This window comes from Lissotriton vulgaris, chromosome 4_1 (genome assembly GCF_964263255.1).
Source record: "Lissotriton vulgaris chromosome 4_1, aLisVul1.2, whole genome shotgun sequence".
Classification (NCBI taxonomy): domain Eukaryota; kingdom Metazoa; phylum Chordata; class Amphibia; order Caudata; family Salamandridae; genus Lissotriton; species Lissotriton vulgaris.
This window is the reverse complement of record NC_141691.1, coordinates 1981322213-1981339310: the sequence shown is the minus strand read 5'-3', so window position 1 is coordinate 1981339310 and position 17098 is coordinate 1981322213.

Genomic DNA, 17098 nt, shown 5'->3' with positions numbered 1-17098 from the left:
AAACACATATGGGGCCCAGTTGATACCAAAACTGGTATTCTTTTTTTTGAGGCTGCAGATCTGAGGGGATTTGTGGTCCTGTTACAAAAAAAGAATAGACTGGCCTCTCCTCTTTTCAATTTTAACCATTACCCTGAGGGGCCAGGGCCATGGGAGTTGTTTTTTAAAAAAAAATGTAGGTGGGTATGCAGCCTTCCTCCAAGGGTCTTCCAAGTCCCCAGGGATGAAGTTCCTCAAGGCTGCTTCATATTACTAAATAGTAGTGGGGCATTAGGCCCCTGTCCCTGAGCCATTAAGAGCCCTCAAGGGCCTCATGCCCCAGGGCCGCAACAAATAAACAAAATGACCTGCTGCACCGTTCCCAGATGGGATAACCATAACATACAGAGGACGTAGGGTCATGGAGAGCCTCATAACCCCCGCCGGCCCCCCTGCCTGCACCCATCCTGGTGCGACGGGAGCTGGCTATATTGGTGTGCTTATTCCCACTAAGAGCAGCTTTTTACTGTGCTCCCGCCAGATGGGAGCCCATCTGTATCCCTCACCACAAGGGCGTGGGAAGGGAGATGAAGTTCTCCCTCTCCAAAACCTTAAAGGCAGGAAACAGCAGTGTCTGCGTCACAAGGGTCACTGTGTGGCTCGGAGGGCGGGGGTGGGGCACAAAATAAAATGCAGCGCCTATCCAAGGGCATTTCTGAGCCTATCCACCAAAAAACGTCAGCCTTGGGGAGTTAAGTTCAAGAAAAGGTCTATTGAAAAAATTAATATGATCATAAAAACAATACTTCGTAAATGCAGTTAATTGTTGATACAAAGATGCATAAGGATGTAATAAAGAGTAATAATGATGTATAATGTCCATTAAAATGGTAAAAGGATAATATATAAGCTGATATGAATAGTCAAAGGTTCACAGAAATCGTAAATAGCAACATATGACAGAAATACAGAATTTATATAAATAAATGAATAAATAATATATATATACATACATATATTATAAAAGATGATAAATCAAACATAATTATAGACAAAGTGTAGAAGGTCAGGGATGCTTGATAACTTCTTGCTGTGAGGGATCGGGTAGAGAGGTTCTTTTCACGGTGTCATCTAGAATTTGTGTGGGCCCCAAAGATGAGAACATTTAGTAGCAAGAGAGATAGGATGAACGAATGCTGTATTGAGGCAATGATTGTGACATACGGCATACCACTAAGCTAAATAGGACAATTTAGAGGAATCTTTCCAATTTTTTGATATTTGCTGAAACACTAGAGCTAATAACAAATCAACGAGTGGTAGCTGAGATTGACTTATTTTCCAGTCCAGTGTTAAGCTACCTAGAAAAATGTTTATGGGGAGAGGGGAATTGTGGTATGAAATATAGTGTTGATTTGGTTCCAGACCTGTTTCCAAAATATAAGAACATGTGGACATGTGAACAACATATGATGGAGATCAGCATCAGCCAGGGAACATGTCCAGCAAGTGTTGAGATTTGTGTTGTGTATTTTGTGTAAGTATGCAGGGGTAAGGAACAATCTATTGTAAATAAAGAAGAGTGTTTGTATTGTGCTGGCTGCTCTGGATGATTTTCTAAGTTTCGTCCAAATTCTGTTCCAAAAAGAAATAGACACAGTTAACCAAAGGAGAGAGTAAGGGAATAAATTCATAAAAGTGAACGGAGAGTACTCCTGGTCCCCTGGGTGTCAGTAATGAACAAAACAAGAAAGGAGTACCATCAGAGATAGCTTAGATAAAGCAGTCTGAGTGGAATGAAATGAGAAAAAGAAGAGAGTCCTTCCTTTTCACGGGGAGGCACGGAGAGGCGAGTAGGTACTCTGAACTTTGTACCCAACTGACCTAATATGGCAGCTTGGCTTTTTACCTTCCCTCCACCCCGTGAAGCCTAAAAGATCCTAAATAGGAGTCTTTTTTCTTTTAGCTCAACCATTGTTGTTTTTGAGCTTTTTTCACTCTGACTATTTGTCAGTTGTGCACAGGAATCTAGGGACCGGCAGGGCATTAGTGTGTCCTGACCACCCATTTTCCTTCTGGTCCTGACGAAAACCCGGTACTTTCCATCCTACGGGTTGAAACATGTAGACCTCACACATAAGTGAGACACACGGTCATAACACCTAAACGTATCCACACACTTACTTTTAATATTGTCCAGTTCCTTGGGAATAAATTTTCACACAAGTATACCAGGACAATTTTTAACATTTTTTTCACTTCACAAACAAAATACCCGCTCCACTGTAGTCCAGGTGTCGCAGCACACCCTGATGGCACTCGGCTGTCAGGGTGGACCCCGATGATGAAGCATGTCACCGACTAGGTCGGTGAGTGAGGGGTTTCTTAAAAAAGGAAGGACTCTCTTCTTTTTCTCATTTCATTCCACTCAGACTGCTTTATCTAAGCTATCTCTGATGGTACTCCTTTCTTGTTTTGTTCATTACCAAAAAGAAATAGGCCAAATAATTTCTAGATCGAATTCCCATAAGAGTCCCACTTTGGTTTTATCTCGGTCCACAAGAGGTATCATTAAATGGGACTAAATGGTGGACGCTTTAGGGTTTATGTACAAAAGGTTATGCCACGAGAAAAGGGGGTGGGAAGGAGAGGAAGGTAAAGATTTAGGTTTAGCATAAGTATCAAGTATTGCGGTCTGCAAGGACAAAAATTAAAGTTTAAAGGAAGAAGGCAGATGATAAAGAGTTTGTAATTGCGAATATTGGGTGGGTGTGCCCTGATCTAAAAATTGATGCACCCTGATTAGGCCCTTGTTTCTCCACACCTTCCAATATATAGGTTTCCAATTGAGAAGAATTTGTTTATTGTTCCAAATTGTGGAGTTAAGAAAAGTATCTAAATTATGTACTGCTAAGTGGGGTGCAGTGGACAGTAGTTTACAGGATTGCTTGATTATGGGGGTAGGGAGCTTTTGTGGTTTGCGAGTAAAAGAGAGATATTACTGAAATGAAAAGGGAGCTCAAAATGAGGTGTCAAGATCCACCCAGAGAGGTTTATCCTCTAATTGATTAGTGATCCAATTTGATAGTTGCCGCAGTTTAAAGGCTTTATGATAATTGGAAAAATGAGGGAAGTTAACACTGCCTTCAGATTTTGGTCTTGTTATTTTCTGTAACGTCATTCTTGATTTTTTAGCGTTTCATAGAAAAGAGGTCAAAATAGAATTAATCTTTTGGAAGAATTTAGATGGAATGAAAAGTTAAATGTCAGAAAGGGTATACAAAACTATCGGAGTCATTATCATTTTAATGGTGTCTAAACAATCTCACCAGGAAAGATGAAGCCTGGGAGATTTAAAATGGGCAACTTAATCATTTATGCACGCTTGTTGAATTGATGGTGATAATGCACTTGTGCTTTTCTTCTCTTCCACCCATGAGGCGTGCAATTTGTAGACACTGTTTATACTAATAGCATTCTTGATATGTACTTGTAGTTGCCTACTTCTGCTTTGCAGTCACTGTATGATTCTGTGCCTAAACAAATCAATAAAAAAAGTTTGAAAAAAAAAAACTTCAGCACCTTGGATTTACGTAATCGGGGCTCTTCCTTGACTCAGTGAGAGGGGCCGCAAACCACCTCCTCCTCATTAAAGAGATAATCACCCTGGGAATTGGGTCCCGTAGGCCCTTAAAAAGCTTGAGGAGGGGAGCTGCAAACATTCCTCTGCAATACAAATGCGATCATCAAGAGGGGCCGCAAGCCTCCTACTTTTCAAAAGTAATCATGCTACTGGCTAGGGACCCAAGGGCCATAAAATGGCTAAGAGAGTGGGGATTGAATGCCGCCCTCCCCAAATACATAAAGAAGGAATGTGAAATGAGTGGAGTTCACATTCTTCCAGGTGAGGAGCTACCATTTATGTCCTGCAAGGGCTTATTTGAAATATTTTTTGATGCTCCTGGTGCCCGTAGCTTTTTTTTTATAGTGTTGTTGTCAGCATGCAGTCAGCAAAGCAGCCCCCTAACAACATAAAAAAAAACAGTAAATCTCTAAGGCCAATGAATCATGACCACGGGAGAGATCACCATTATTTTTAAAGCACTCCATGCTTGAGCTGTATGCTCTTGAGTTAGAGTGCAGGGACCTTGCTGGAAGGTGGATCATTTGTTAGGGGTAAGTGGGCATCTACTGCTGGCAGTAAGGCCACCAACACAATATATGGTCCAGAAAAGATTTCAATAAAATATTGCTTTGCTCAGCATTTTGAGCTGGCAACGAGCAGGAATATTAACTTGGGGGACAGGTGTGTAAAGAATCTTAAAACACCAATACACTAAATAAGTAAGACACAACACAATACAAATCCCACACCAATGTATAAAGGTAGGAAACATTTTCCTCTTTACAATGATTCCAAAGCAACAACATTCAATGTAGGAAACCGAAGATATTAATTTTAAAAGATTAAACACTTTCGAGAGCTTAAAAAAATATAGCACCAACTTTGGTACATCTGGTCGTGCCTGACTGGGAAAAAGTCAAAGCTTAAGGGTGAGTGCGATGGAGCCCTGGCAAAATACACTAAGTGGGAGTCTCAGTCAAAATGTTACCTCACACTTAGAAGCTTTTCTAGAGACGTTTTTCTCATTCTCTAGAGAGGCTTCCATCCAGCCAGGATCAGAGTCGATGACGGTGGCTTGGCTCAGCAGGAAACCTCAGTGAAATCCTGGAAGTCTTGAGTGTTGGAGCTTTCAGCAGGACGAACCTGAAATCCAGGCTGGGTCGCAGTTTGACATCAACAGCTTGACTCTGGTCAACAGGTCAGTCACCCTATTGATTTCTTTCCAAAGGTTGCTCCAAACTTCTCCAAACATCTGGAACCTCTTTCTGAAGTTCCCCATAAGGGTTCAAAGTATCCAAAATACAAATCCAAGTGTCTAGAAGCTCTAAGATGGTCCTTGGAAGTGTGGGACTACAATTCGAACAATACACCTGGCATAATCCTTAAAGGTCCACTAGACACACTCCAGGCTGGTAATGTCTATGGGGAGATGGAGCAAGTGAGCGCTGTTAACCTTTTGCTTTCAGGGAATCCAATTCCTAATCCTTTTTAAAGCAAGTCGTAGACATCAGGGCTGCGGTACCAAGAGTGCAGAAGGAGCAGCCCTTCAGAGTGCAATCTTTTTGGGTGCAGACCAGGTGTCCAGCAGCGATGTCCTTTTTCTTCTTCTAGTTTTAGGCAGCAGATATCTGAGTTGCTTTGTAGCTCTCACATATTTATTCAATGTTCTAGGGCAACAAGTAAGGGGGCATCCCTGACCAATGGGGTACAAGGTGCCTCCCAAAAGCATGACAGCTTCCTCCAAAGTGTGGCGTATTATTATCGAACAAAGCACTTTACTCTAAAATTCAAGGCAGAGACTATCTCTCCTTGAGAGTAGGATCTGGCTAAGCAAACCTACTGGTGTGGCTCATTTCCCTTAACACTCCCCTTCCAGACCTCCTGCAAATTCCATTTCTGGGGCTTCCACCTAATGGGGGGTGTATAGGAAGAGGGGATAGGCCTAGCTGTATTCCTGACTTTCCTGCTCTCTTTGATGCCCAGTATGTTTACATAGCCCCCTTCCTGGCCTGTTCTCTGCAGCTTCAGAGCTCCCCCCCCCCCACTAGATAACTTTGTCTCAATGCAGGCCACTTATCACCTCATCAAAGCAGTTTGGTTATGCCTGTCAAGGGCTGGCCAATCAGGAGAAGCTGCTAAAAGGCTGGATTTTGGCTCACAGAAAAGAAAGTTCTATAACTTCTTACCTGTATTGGTCATAATAATTCAGACAGTGTCAAGTTGATGGATTTATCATTATGAGTCTTTTAAGTCCTTGAGATAATATTTTAGCTCACTCTTGTCAATAGGTACACTTTATTACAGTATTCCCATGTTAGGCTATTGGGCTAAAGTACCACAATAGGAAAAGATAAAACTGGTAGTTTTTCTCTGACCAGGGCATATAAAACATCTTTTTAAAATATCCCTGCTTGTTTTTACATGCCGCCCCAGCCTGGGGGATGCCTAGGGTAGACCTCAGCGGTGGCTTAAATGTAAAAATAAAGTTGTTTCATACTTTGAGAGTTTAAATCCAAAGTCGAATTTGCATATAATTTGACTTTAAAAGCAACTTGCAAAGCAGGGCTGACTTTCAAAATGACAGCAGGCCACACAGCAGTGAACTCTTAAGTGTAGGAAATCTGCTGGGCCTCTAAACCTACATACCCTGCCCTATAATAGGGACTTACATGTAGGTTGTCAATGCTAATTGTAATTATACCTAATTGTCATATACCTTTATAACAAGAGCATTGGCCCTGGGCATGGTTAGCAGTGCACAGGGTGCAGTTAGAGTCAGTTACCACCAGTATCAGAATAAACAAATGAGGGTGATCAGGGCAAAAGGGATGACTTTCTCACAGACCTCTTGTAGTTTACATGTTTTGTGACTTGAAAAATGTAAACGAAAAAGACTCAAGGACATGTTTGTCAGGGGTGTGGAATTTAATAAAGTATCTAGTTGTCCATGGGACAGGCAGAGTCATAAATCATCTTGTCCTGTAGCAAAATCCACTTGTCCCTTTGGTGCCATGTAGTGCACTGTCAAATAATGGCAGCAATCTAATTATAGAAGAACTCTGATAATAGCCTGCCAGAATAGGTCAGACTCATAGAAGAACTCTGATATTATTGTGACTAAATATTTAAGGCTCATGTTAGCAATTCCCTTATATTGTCTCCTTTCTGCAGATATAGGTACTGGGGTTGGAGGTAGTAGTAAGCAATAGTTACAGGGTTGGAATGCCCCTTTGAGTCTGTGCAAGTGTAATAACCTGTATGTTTTGGGAGTTGTACCACACTCTTTTCTCATCTTTTCCCATACTGAGAAAGGTTGGAAAGTTATTCCTGACAACAGCAGAAGCAACATTTCTTTCAGGATTCAGAAATATGTGGCTGGAGGAAAAGTGAAACTGTAAACACTCAACAGATTTTCACAGGGGCAATAATACACATTCATATTTGCTTGTGCTAAATGTAATTCACAAATATTTCCTAGGAGTATGATTTCCTGACCTACTTAAGGAAATTGATGTGAATTCATGGAAGAGGTAAATATGTGTTAATGCAAATATCTATATCATGGGTGCACTACTGTGACTTTCTTTAACAATAGAGCCCCTCATTAGGTCTGGGATTAAGCAAGACATTTTGTTTGTATGAAATTGCTATTTCTCTCTAACTATCTATCAACTGGCTTCATTGTCTGTGACTGCATTCTGGTCTTTTGCAAGGAGCATATTAGCACACAAAGTCGTTTTGTTCAGTACCAGGAACTATTATGGCTTTGTGGGCTTTTTGAAACCAAAAACTACTGGCTGTCTAGGAGGGACATATCGGCAAACAGCACTACACCCACCAGATAAACCACAGAGTAACAAGAACATTGAAATACCCTCCGCTTTGAACAAAAGTTCTTATACCACCAAGCAAGCAAAGAAAGTCATTGCAACCCTCTCCAGAAGAGCTCTCTTGTCTCTTCCATCCAAGCATCTATCCATTCATCCTTTCATTGACCCACTGATATCTACACTTTTACCTTTACATTGATTTTTTCATCCATCAGCCTTTCACAATTCTGTTCGTTCATCCATTCGCCCAACCATATCCAAACCTACCCATCCATCCACAAACCTATCCACCCATCCATTTTAGCCATCTGGCTATCCACCCATTCATCCACCCTTTTGCTCACCCATCCACCCACCCTTTCACTCCATTTATCTACCCTCCCTTTCACTCATCCATCCTTTCACTCTCCTCCAGCCATACACCCTCCATCCTTCTTCCCACTCATCTATCCATTTACCCTTTCACTTATGCATCATTTCACTCACTAATCCATCCACCCAGTGACCCATTCATCTACACATCCATCGTCCATCCACCATCCCTTTCACTCATGCGTGCTACGTAGGCGAGACCTAAAAACAACAGTGAAAGGATGAACGTTGATTTCTACTTTGCCTTTTTAGGTCTCGGCTAGCATATGTGCAGTCTCGCTGGCGGGATTTAGTGACTATGAGTAGCGAGGTTAATCCCCATCCCTCTTCTCCATTGGCTGGCCTCCTAAACGGCGGCCAGACATTGGAGAAGAGGTCCCAGTGACGTCATTCTTAGGATCAGAGCCCCGTCCTTTTCGGATTGGGGGGCGTGTTTTTGACTTTCTTTCTACCTAGTGATGTTTTCAGTCAAAAACACGCCCCCCCAGTCTGAAAAGGACGGGGCTTAGAGATGGCGAGTGCTTGTTTTTTAAGCCAGCCCCAGCGCACTTAAGTGCAGTATTTCTGGACCCAGATAGTTTCGCCTTAAAGGCTAGCGCCCTGTATGCCCTCTAAGCAGGATAAAGGAAGAGCATTAAGGACTGAGCTGTGGTAGGTGTACAGGGTGGATGGAAGGCAGCAAGGCACAGGGTGCGTATCCAAGGCGGGAACGTGTTCCATCGGGCGGGAGGCAGCAACCTGAACCATGCAGCAGGCCTAGAGCGCTGTGCACGCTGTAGGTGCTCAGAGGCCTGAAGCCTGCGGCCTGGACCTGAGGCCGGAGCCGCTGAGCTGAGGTCTGCAGTAGGCGACGCGTCCGTGATGCAGGTCACTGCAGGGCAGCGCCGCAGAGAAGCCACAGTGCTGCTGGGCATGGCGTCGGCCAAGCGTCCACTCACCATCAGAGATGCCTGGCTGCAGGACCCGCCAGAATGTTCCCGCTGTCTCGGACCCCGCTGCACTGGCTTTACTGAGAGAAACAGGCGGACAACCCCCGCTGACCCGCCCACTGAAGGAGGTGCGAGTACAGAAAGCATTCTCTGCCGGGGGATACCAGCCATCCCAGACACCATAGTCAATGGAGAATGGGCTAGCATTCCTCCGGCCAATCCCAAGCCACAGTAAAGCCTGGGAGCCTAACAACCAATAATCAATACAAAACTCCCCTGCCAGTCCTTAGGTGATATTTTGCTTCACTCATCACATTTCATTATGCTTTTCACACTGCCAAAAAATATACTACATCGTATGTGATTGGTTAATTGCCAGAGTCTGGCCCTGTTGTGTGCTCTAGATTTGAGAAAGAAGGCCGCTGATAAACTAGTAATGTCATGAGCAACAGGTTTCAAACTCACTGTAATTAATATCGTACGGTTTTGACTACAGCTCACCGAGCATATGTCAAAAACGCCTTTGGAAGTTGGTGGAAGGGAGGTTGCAAAAACGGGAAGAGGCTGTGCGTAGATCGGAAGTGGGCGGCGAGTGCCAGAAGGTTGGCCCATTGGAAGTACTGAAAGATGGCGGCTGCCGCGACCCTGTCCAAGCAGCTGCCGACACCAGGTGAGGCTAAGTTGTTGCGACTTGTGGGGCCTCTGAAAGAGCCTCAGAATGACCCCTGGTGGAGGAGGAGCTAGAATCCTTCACAGAGACCTCAGCTCTCACTCCCTGCGGGGTAGACGCACACGTGTAATATCACTTACCCATCATTATTCGGTTTTATTTTATTTTTTATTTTTATTGTAAAAGTTTTATATAGCGCTAACTTCACCCGTAGGTATCAGAGCGCTTTACATACACCCTGTAAAAAAACAGACGGAAATTGCATTACATAGTAGGCAGGCAGTAAGGAAGCAAACCAGGGATTAAAAAAAAAATAGCATGAAAAATAATGTGATTTTGCTCCCTGTTTTTCACGGTCTCCCCTTGTGTCGGTCTGCTCGTGCTTTCTCCTCGTATGCTGTAATCATAAAGTTCTTGGACAGTGGTTTATGCAAATGCAGCGCGCCTGAAATGAGTATTAAAATTGTCATGTTTCTCTCTTACCATGTGATTATTACTACACTGTCTGGTCGCGAGGATGTGATGTGAGGTGCTAGTTGTATTCAACATATATCTAGTTGTACTGTTAACTGTTAAGACCCTGCTCTGCTTCAACCAGAAGCCCAGTAACCCTTCTGGCTTGTACATCCCAATAATATAGTACATTTTTGGGGAGAGTCCGGAATTCATTTCAATCAAAAGAAAAAGTTATCTAAAAACAGTACATCCATATTTAAACTATCTGGTAATGTTTCTTTTTATTATATTTCTACATTTTCTTTTTATTATTTACAAGTAGAAGAAATTGAAATTCCCATTCAATATACAACGTCTTAGCAGTCTTTTTGCTACCTTTTCACTGTTTTAAATCCATGTGTACCACATATGTAGTACTTGCACAGTTTTTGGTTATCAATTCAAAGTCTTCCGATCTTAGTCTTCTGTTATACCAATATAGTAATCTACCTCAATGTGCATAATACAGGAACCATTTATTGCTGTTTGTTTAATACAGATTACAGCCAACACTTATATTACGGTTGCAGAACTACTTCCCCAGGGTGGTAAATATTTATTTAAATGCCCTCCAATGATCAGAACAATCGTATTGTCTTTACTCGTCCCCACAGCATCCATTTTAGGACATCCTCATTCCTACTTCTCATCCACCGCAACATCCACCACCACAACCACCACCACCACATCCACTACATCATCCACCTCCACATCCACCACATCATCCACCTCCACATCCACCACCACCACATCCACCACATCATCCACCACCACATCCACCACCACCACATCCACAACCACCATGTGTGTGTGTGTGTGTGTGTGGTTCTGTGTGTGTGGCTCTGTGTGTGTGGCTCTGTGTGTGTGGCTCTTTCTGTGTGTGTGTGGGTGCAAATGCAATAGGTCACGCATTTGAGAGAGATTAAGCTATTGGCATTGTAAATGACAATGCCATTTATTTATCTGTTTTCAAAACCAACACATAAATAAAAAATCGTCATTTACAATGCCAATAGCTCTAACTTGTGCAAAGGCGAGAACGTTGCTTTGTAAATGCGTGTTTCTTTTGGCCAGCAGAGGGCGTTTGCTCCTTTATTTAAAAATGTAATGCACTTTCAGCTGAGTGAAATGTACTTTATTTCAAGCCTGGAAAAAGGGGTCTGTGCATCATTTGTGGATTTGTTTATTTGCAAAAGGTGCAGTGTGGTTTTACTTGCATGCGCGTACACCAGATTCCCTCACTGGTGTTAGTCCTGACAGGCAGGAGGGCCCCATATCAAGAGGCTTTCCTTGTGTCATACAACTCTCAGCAGAAAAGAGGTTCCGATATTGTTGGATTCCTGGACTCGTCGGTGTGCTCTTCAAGTTAAATTGTCAGCCACAGGGTGTCGCTGTCGCCATGACTGAGAGGCTCATTGTTGCACTGATGCATAACCTAAAAGGGGCACTGTCAGTCTCTGGGGCAGTATGTATTAAATGATTTTACCACACTGCAGGAGTCGTTGCCCATCATTTCTGGTTTGTTTTCTGCTCCTCTACCCTGAACAAATTTGAGTGAATTTAAGGAGAAACTTGGTTCTCTTGGCTCACGTACTGTGTCTGCAGTTAGCAGAAAGATTTGTTTTCTGGCAGTAGTGAACAAACATTGGCATAGCCAACAGTTCTCGCCTTTGGGACCTTTGAAGTGTTTAGCCAGAGCCATTGGCTTTGCCAATGTCTTTAAGCTATGTATGTTGTAGAGCAGCGTGGCTGCTGTGCAGCATGTTGAAAAGTTATAATTAAAAAGTGTTAAAAGCATTTTTTTTACCTTATTTATAACCAAGAAGACCTTGCGTACAGCTGAACGGCACTATTAGAAAAATAATTAACATAAAACATTTCTTCTCGTTTTTTTACCCCTTGGAATGCTGGCAACTTCATCCTGCCTGTTCTAATGCTTGTTTGTTCCAGCTTTTTTATTATGATGGAGAGGTAAATAAACAACAGAAGGTTCGAGGTTGGACAATGGTACCTGAATTACAACACGAGAGCAGACGGGCACCAGGCAGAGAATCAACAGATGCCAGATTCCAAGGGCAGACTGAGGTGGTGCTGAATGATGCTGAGGTGGAGGTGTGCTGATGCAGATGTCAGGCTCAGGTGATGCTGAATTATACTCCGGTGGTGCTTAGTGATGCTGAGGTGGGGCTGAGGTGGTGGTGTGCTGGTGCGGAGGTGATGCTCAGGTGATGCTGAGTGATACTGAGGTGGTGCTGAGTAATGCTGAGATGGTGCTGAGTGATGATCTAGTGTTGAATCATGCTGAGGTGGTTGTGCTGTGCTGCTGCTCAGGGGTTGCAGAGTGATGCTAAGTTGGTGCTGTGATGATGCTGAGGTGGTGCTGTGCTGATATTGAGGTGGTGCTGAGGTGGTGCGGCACTGATGCTGAGGTGGTGCGGCACTGATGCTGAGGTGGTGCTGCGCTGGTGCTGAATTGCTGCAGAGGTGGGGCTGCTCTGGCACTGAGATGGGACTGCGCTGGCACTGAGGTGGAGCTGTGCTGGTGGTGGTGCACTGATGTGAAGGTGGTGCTGTGCTGAGATGGTGCTGTGCTGGTTTTGAGGTGGTGTTGCGCTGGTGCTGAGGTGGGGCTGTGCTGGTGGTGGTGCACTGATGTAGAGGAGGTGCTGTGCTGAGATGGTGCTGTGCGGGTTTGAGGTGGTGCTGCGCTGGTGCTGGAGTAGTGCTCCACTGGTGCTGAGGTGGTGTTGTGCTGCATGCTGAGTTGGTGCTGCACTGGTGGTGGTGCAATGATGAGGTGGTGCTTTAGTGCTACTGAAATGGTTATGCTGATGCTGAGGTGGTGCTCAGGTGATGCTGAGTGATACTGAGGTGGTGCTGGGGTGATTCTTAAGTGATGCTGAGGTGGTGCTGAGTTATGCCGTGGTCGTGCTGAGACATTCTGAGGTGGAGGTGCCGTGGTGGTGCTCAGGTGGTGCTGAGTGATGCTGCACTGGTGCAGAGGTGGTCCTGAGTGATACTGAGGTGGTGCTGAGGTGGTGGTGTGCTTGTGCAGAGATGGTGCTCAGGTGGTGCTGCTTGATGCTGAGGTGGTGCTCAGGTAATGCTGTGCTGGTGCTTAGGTGGTGCTAAGTGATGCTGTAGTGTTGCTTCATTGGTGCTGTTTTGCTGCTGAGAATTGGTGCTGCACTGGTGCTGTGGTGGTGAGTTTATCGTGCACTGGTGGTGGTGCACTGATGCAGAGGTGATGCTGAGGTGGTGCTTAACATAGTTCAGACTAATATTGAAGCAAACTAGTAAAACACAGTTTTTCTTTTAAATAAGGCTAACACAAGAAATGTTAAATACTTATACTTCTGCTCTGCAGCTACAAAAAGGCCTAGGCTTGCTTGCTGCACTCTATAGTGTAAACATGGCGATGTATAGTCACCTGTGCAATTTAATGACAAACTGCCGAATCTGGTGCAACAGACAGACTGACAGAGAGAAAAGGCAGGGGTCTTCTGAGAAAGAGGACAAAAGATAGAAAATCAAACAAATAAGTGTGAAGAGAGAGTAAGGCAAATGTGTTTTGGTACAATATTTCAAAGGGTGCTTTCCTGTAATGTGTGCATGATAAACGCAGCATCATTGTAGGGACCGTCCAGTCCATTCAGAATGCCCCAGCTATGTGTAATCCCGTTAAACAATCAACAGAAAGAAATGACAAAGAGCTGAGCCTAACAAAGAAATACACAAAGTGCATTTAGGAGAGTAATAGCAGCAACATTTTGTTCATAAACTGCTTCATGTCGGATTCCTCCTGCTTCTTGGAGCTACATTAAGAGATATTATTATGTGGCGCTATGATGCTTGATGTACTGAGCTACAAAGGAAGAAAGGCACAATGAACCATGCCTGCAGGTTGCAGATTGATTTCCACAGTGAGGCTATGTACGTTTCCCAAACTTTAACTTATAAATAACCAGTGCTTACCTAAGAACTGGATCGACATGGTTAATGAGCTACTACCCCGGTAAAAATGACACAAATACCACTTTAAAAAGAATCCCAGTTAGAATCAGAGTGTCTGTATATTTAGTTTTTAATATATGTGATCATTTCCAATTGTGAACATTGCTGTTATTTTATTTCTATACATGTTTTTTGTTTACACTGATCATCCGAAATGCCTTTACTTGTGTAATGAGTTTATCTCGCTTTATTACAGGCCCCCGTCAAGAGATTTTCTGTTTAAACAGCAAGTTCTCAAGGAGCTGTTGGAAGAGACAGACAAGACTCTTGGTCACACTGCAGTAAATGGGCAGGGAGTGCATGGGAGGGGTGGTGGAGAAAGACAGGGACAGATGCCAGACAGAATGAGGAGGCCCACAACAAAATAATGGTTCCTCACACAGGGTGAAAGCTACTGGAGCGCTGAAGCCAGGATTTAAAGTCACAGGCCCTGGTCAATCGGAGCAGTAGGGTGGGAGGACACCGCACAGAATTAAAATTAAAGGGATAGTGACCAGTGGGCTGTCCCTATTGCGAGGGGGTGCCACGCTGATGAAGGGAAACACACAAAAGTGCGTGAAGAGCTCTGAAGAATTTTAAAAATAGTTCAGGAGTAGAAAGTAAAATTGAAAAGACAGAAGCCGAAAAGTCCTGGGGTGATGCTGCAGGGGAGTGAAAGAGTTACAAAAAGAGGGACCAGGAAGCCAAATTACCTACTAGCAAGCAAGGAGTTTTACAAGACCAACTAGACAAATTCGAAATGATGGGAGGAGTCAAAACCAACGAAGTACATACAACAGATCATCCTGACAACGCAAGCGCTGTCTAGGCTCGACCTAAAAAGGACTATGACTGAGTCTCTTGTCTAATGAAAGATGACTCTATTGCCCGTTTTGGGAACTGAAGAAGAACTATGAGTACACTACTGTATATTATTGGCTAAATGGAAGAAGTGTTTATTTATTTTAGGTCCAGACACATTTTTTCATTAATAATATTGCTCCCTTTATTTCTGTTTCAGTTTTATTATCGCAAAGTAAGGTAGCTTCATATCAGTAGTTATTGGCATTGAAAAAAGAAACTATTAAGGCGGTTTTATAAATTTGTCAGGGAAGGCACAATAGAGTCCACTGGTCCTGGGACTCTGGTCAGGGGGCGAGCTCAGTATCAAGCCCTTGGAGATAGTTAAACACCAAATAATCATGTAGCACACAACCAGTAACTACTGGTAACCGATAAGAACCACCTAAGCAATCCTAACCACCTTAGGAACAGGTCACGCAGGGAACCAGGACGTCACTTACACCACCTGTACTAGCAAGAACAACCACCTAAGTATCATAATACAAGTAGGGGCATTGGCACATTACACATGATGCATCATTATACATTCAGCGGTGTAGGGGAGGAAAACACATGATGCAGAACCTACATTCAGTGGTGTAAGGACAAGGCACATGACGCATAAAAACACATTCAGAGGTACAGCACAGGAGAAAACATGATGCCTAAAAACATTCAGAGATGTAAGAGAAACATATGATGCATAAACACACATTCAGAGGTGTAAGGAACAAGGCACATGATGCATCTACAACACATTCAGAGGCGCAGCAAATAACACTTCGCATAAATCACATTAACACAGAACTTACATCAAAAGTCCAGGGTCCAGGTTGCGCGACTGCGCCAAAACCTAAACGTAGCAGCTGCCCACTACTTGCTGGGCAGCTGAGGGACAGAACAGGGGGCCTAAACGCTGCAGCTGGCACTAAGTGCTGCACAGCTGGGGTAAGGCCAGGGATGAAGGAGTGCGTCTCACTCCTAAGTTCATAGAGCATATGTCCCTAGGAAGGAAAACCTAAACGGTGCAGCTGCCCACTACTTGCTGGGCAGCTGGGATAAAACTGCGGCTGGGGCTCTCGCTAGCCCCTTAGGAATCAAAACTGAATCCAAACTGCGCAATAGGTTGGAGCCCTCTGGCTCCAGTAATCTATAATGTGTGCATGGGAGCCCTCTAGGCTCGTAAACAGCTGGGCCCATTGGAGCACTCTGGCTCCTTCAATAAAAATGCCGGCATCGTTGGAGCGCCATAGCTCTGGGGGATCATGGGCCCCCCCTGGGACCTCAGGACCCCCCCGGGCCCCTGAATACTTCTGTCACGTTGGAGCGGCCCACTTAGCAAACGGGGCCACTCTGACACTGTCTTTCTCGAGTGCCGCAGTCGGCACGAATCAAGCAACATCTAGGAGTCCCCCCAGCCCTCCTCTACTTACCGGGCTGTTCCCAGGGGATTCCTCAGACTGGACGCGGCAGGGCAGGCGTCACGCTTCACCCGGTCCCCCATCTTGGGACCGTGACTCGGGAGGCAGAGCCCTACAGCTCCGGGCTGAATCCTCCTTCCTGCTGACGGCCCCGGGGCTCTCCCCACTTCACGGGAGCCCCGGGTCGCGGTAGGACATTCCTCTCTCTTCTTCTGGGGAAGTGCACTGGGGTGCAGAGTAGGCTCCTGCCTGCTCCGGTGCTCAAAACAGCCGCCATTCTTCCGTGGGAGGCGGGGTAGGCTCCCGCCCTCCTACTTCCAGTTCCGGTTGTCCCGGAGGCCCGCCCCCGGCCTGCCTGACTTCCTGGTCGCGGGCCGGGCGGCGATGATCGGTTGTCTGATGAGGGGTAGGCTCCCTCTTTAAGTAAATATAAGCGGCACAGATGGCCCTCATTAAAAGAAAGCGCTCCTAGCACTAGGGGGCATAAAACGGCAATATGAAGGCGGCAATGAGCGGGGTGGCACCGGCGCCGCACGGCCAACACACGGGTGACAAAGGCCGGGTGGGCACCGGCCAAGCAAGCAAAAGCACTCCTAAACACTTTATGCGAAAATAGAGCGCTTCTAGCGCTAGGGGGAAATACAGTGCTCCCAAGCGCTATGAGGAAAATACAAGCGCTTCCAAGCATTTAGAGAAGGCAACAGTCCAGCAAAGTCCTTCAGGGATCCAGGGGCTGCAGTAGTCCAGGGGCTGGGCAGGGCAAGCCTTCCCCTGGGCCCCAGCAGCAGCATGCCCCTGGCAGATTCAAGTGTCAGAACAAGAACATCTTCATGGGGTCACAGCCCCTCTTTTATACACCTTTTCCCTTTGTCTTCAGGTGCAGGGTGGGGGGAGAACCAGTCACAGCTGGTTTTGGAGCACTGTGTTTACCTCAGCCACCC